At 30.9% G+C, this 3972-nt stretch overlaps 1 pseudogene; it reads left to right on the top strand.

Annotated features, from left to right (window-relative positions):
• Positions 1-650: 650 nt before the first annotated feature.
• Positions 651-1858, top strand: LOC144304048 (TATA box-binding protein-associated factor RNA polymerase I subunit D-like; annotated as a pseudogene).
• The last annotated feature ends 2114 nt before the right edge of the window (positions 1859-3972 follow it).

Here is a 3972-nt window from a genome sequence, read left to right as displayed (position 1 = left end):
CTTGGACACTTCTTCTCCCCTTTTAATTGTAATTTTAGTTTATTGAATTATTTGAAAAAGGGTTTTGAGAGTTTTTAAAAAGGCAGTAAATTTATAGATTTATTTTGGAATGATTGATCTGCTTGTGATATTGACTTTTTCATTCCAGGCATATAACTCTTCATTATGTAAGCTGTCTTTTATCTCCTTCAACAATAATTAATGTTTTTCTTCATAAAGTTCTCATATATCTTTTATTTCTTTTTCTTGCTTTGTTATGATTAGTACAAGATTAAATAGAAGTAATGATAATGGGCTTATTTCCTTTTATCTTAACTTTGAAGGGCACATTCTTTACATTCAGTCACTGAAGATAATTTATTAGAGTTTTCTGCTGGATATCTTTTATGAGGTTTGGGAAGCCCCCTTCAATTTCTTGTGGGCATAAGTCTTTTTTTTCCCCAATCTTAATAATTGCTGAATTTTATATCATAATTTTCCATACTTATTGAGAAAATAAATTCACTTTTAATCAGTTAATTATTAAATTGCTTATTAGATTTATTTTTTATTTTTTGCTTAATAGATTTCTTAATGTTAAATCATTATTTTAATCCCAAGATGAGTTTTCTTTAGTCACAATTATTTAAAAGCTACATTACTGTTTTCTTTCCGCGTGGTTGTTGAGAACTCTGAAGCAAACAAGTGGTGAATACAATTTGGAGAGGACTTGGGGGAGGATAAGTAACGAATTTTCTCAACCTATAATGGCATCTAATTCAGCTGTAGAAATTGACAATGAAAGTGATAATTCTTCTGGTAGCAGCTTATTTAAGACTCAGTGTGTCCCTTACTCACCAAAACAGGGGCAAAGAAACCCTATTAGAAAGTTTGTTCGTTCATCTGGAGGTGTTGAAGCAAGGGATTCATCTAGTGACTCCTCTTTTGAACCAAGACCACTGACTTTAAAAGCTATTTTTGAAAGATTAAAAAAAAAAGAAATGTAAAAAGAGGAAATATAAGCCAAAAGAAGACCAAGGGGAAGACCAGAAGGAAGAAAAACCACTAGACGCTCCCAAATAAATAAGAAACAAGTTAAAGACAAAGGATCTGGGTTCCCATTTTTAGAATCTGAGAATGTAAAAAAGCCATTACCATGGAGAAAGATTTTAAGCTTTGAGCAAGCGGTGGCAAGAGGATTTTTCAACTACCTTGAAAAATTGAAGTAAGAATACTATCTCAAGGAATCTTTGAAACAAATGAATGTTGGTGAAGATTTAGAAAGGGAAGATTTTGACAGTCGTAGATACAAATACTTGGATGATGATGGATCTCTCTCTCCTATCGAAGAGTCAGAAACAGTGGAAGAGGCTGCAACAACTCTTGAACATGATGATGGATGTGATATCAAATTGGTGGACAATAATGAATTCATAGTAAGTTCTGAAATACCAAAGAAAATGAATCTGTATTTAGGACCAGAGGAATATACTGAAGAAGCTGCTTCGTCTAAAAAGAGAGCATCAAAATCCAAAAACATGGAACAGAGGATAGAATGGTCTGAAAAGGAAGAGATAGGAATATGAATATTAAGGCTTTTCACTTGAAAACAGTGTCTGGACTTAAAGTGGGGAGTTTTTGAAGTATGTCCATATTCAAGTGGAGATCCAAGAAGACCTCTGGACAGTGACAGCTGTGGATTGAACAAAAGTTTGTTTTATTTTATTTTGTTTATTTTATTTATTTTTTTTTCAAAAGTTTGTTTTAAAAGTGCTATTTTGAAGATCATCACTCTGGCTTTGGCGGAACTATGGTGATTGGCGGCAGAAGGAATCACATGTCAAATATCTTAAATAAAAATTTTATTAACTTTGTCAAATATCTTAAATAAAAATTTATTACTTAAAAAATAAAATAAAAGCTACATTACTGAAGTAATTAACTACTACATTACTTAGGATTTTTGCTTCTATAGTTGAGAATAGCTTATAAATTTTTCTTCTGGTACTTTCCTACTCCAGTTTATTTATGAAGTATATGTTAGCATTTACAAAATAAGTTTCACAAATATTTATTCATAAATTTAGGAGAACTTTTCTTATTTTTCAGACCATAAAAACAATCTATATAAGTACAGGTTTTACCCCTGGAGGTTTGGTAAAATTTGTAACATTGTATGGGCTCTTTGCCTCTACTTGGGGTCAAGTTTGATGAGACTGATTTCTTTAATGGGTATAGGTCATTTTAGTGTTTTAATTTCTTACTGAATAAATTTTGTCATTTTTGCATTTTTAAAATTTTTAAAATTTTTTCTTCATTTTTTCACAGATTTATAGATATTGCACACATTTTCAAATTTAGTTGCATAAAATTATTCTTAATTGGCTTTTATATTATAATTTTTATTTTTATCTGTGGGTATGTCCTCTTTTCCATTTCTAATATTGATTCCTTTTCCCTGACACTGTCCCTTCTGGCCACTCTCAGCTTGGTCACATTTGGCAGAATTTGGCTATTTTTATCTTTCCAAATAACTGTCTTTTGTTTGTTTGTTTTTTAATGAATTTTATCTTCTACTATATTAATTTCTGCCTTTATTTTAAACACTTCCTCTCATATACATTCTTTAGGTTTAGTTTGCTATGAATATTCTTACATTGAAATTGTACTTTGCTCATTAATTTTACATTTTTTCTAATGTATATTTAAAGTTATAAATTTGTTTCTTAAATATAATTTTAACTTTAACACACAAATTTTGATGTAACATTTTTTAAATTAATTTTTAGTTTTACTGTATCATACTAAAGGTATATTGCTCAGAATTGTAGTAATTATTTGGTATTTTTTGAGACATCCTTAATGGCTTAGAAAGATTTTTAAGGACAATTTTCCATATGTAGGTTTATATATAACTCTGGATAGAATCCTTCTAGAGAAATTAGAGAAGTTTTTTTCTTGTATGTCATTTGAATATTATATATTTTTACTACTTTTTGGCTACCCTATTTTTGGTTTCTGAAAGACTTATGTTCAAATCTCCTAATACCATTCTGTATTTGTGTTTGTTTCTATTTATAATTATGCTAATTTTTTGCTTAATATATTGCAAGATTAACAGGCTCAGGAGTTTTAAGTCTCTCTGGTAACTTTCTTTTTTATGATGAAATTAAGACTCTTCATCATAATTTATAATAACTTCTATAATTTTTCTTTTTCTTTTTAAGATTTTATTTATTTGAAAGAGAAAGAGAGCGCGTTTGCGTGCACTAGCAGGGGGGAGGGGTAAAGGGAGAGGGACAAGCAGACTCCCCATTGAGAAGACAGCCCAATGGGAACTTGATCCCGGGATCTTAGGATCATGACATGAGCTGAAGGCAGACACTTAACTGACTGAGCCACCCAGGCACCCCAACCATTGTAATTTTCTAGTGTTTTTAATGGATACATCATTTTTTTCTTTTTTCCTGATAACTCTATTTATATAACTGTATTTTCAAACTTTCAGTGTCCACATGTGTCCTCTTAAAACATCATATACTTAGATTTCTTTTGAAAACCTAGTGTCAATTATGCACAGCATACTACATTTAAAATCCAGTCTGAAGGACGCTTGGGTGGCTCAACAGTTGAACGTCTGCCTTTGGCTCAGGGCGTGATCCCAGAGTCCTGGGATCGAGTCCCACATTGGGGTTCCTGCATGGAGCCTGCTTCTTTCTCTGCCTGTGTCTCTGCCTCTCTCTCTCTCTGTGTCTCTCATGAAGAAATAAATAAAATCTTAAAAAAAATAATAAAATCCAGTCTGTCTTTCCTTAACCATTGAGTTTGTTTACACGTATTAAGATTATTGATTTATCTTGCATATTGCTATTATTTTATTTTGTGTTTTCTATATACCATGCTTTTTATTTTAAATTCCATTGTTCATTTTACTTATTTATTGAAGTTTAATTGGCATACAATGCTATATTAGTTTCAGGTGTACAACATACT

The sequence above is a fragment of the Canis aureus genome, chromosome 33 (genome assembly GCF_053574225.1).
Source record: "Canis aureus isolate CA01 chromosome 33, VMU_Caureus_v.1.0, whole genome shotgun sequence".
Classification (NCBI taxonomy): domain Eukaryota; kingdom Metazoa; phylum Chordata; class Mammalia; order Carnivora; family Canidae; genus Canis; species Canis aureus.
Note: the sequence above shows the minus strand (reverse complement) of the source record. Positions and strands in the feature narration are given on the sequence as shown.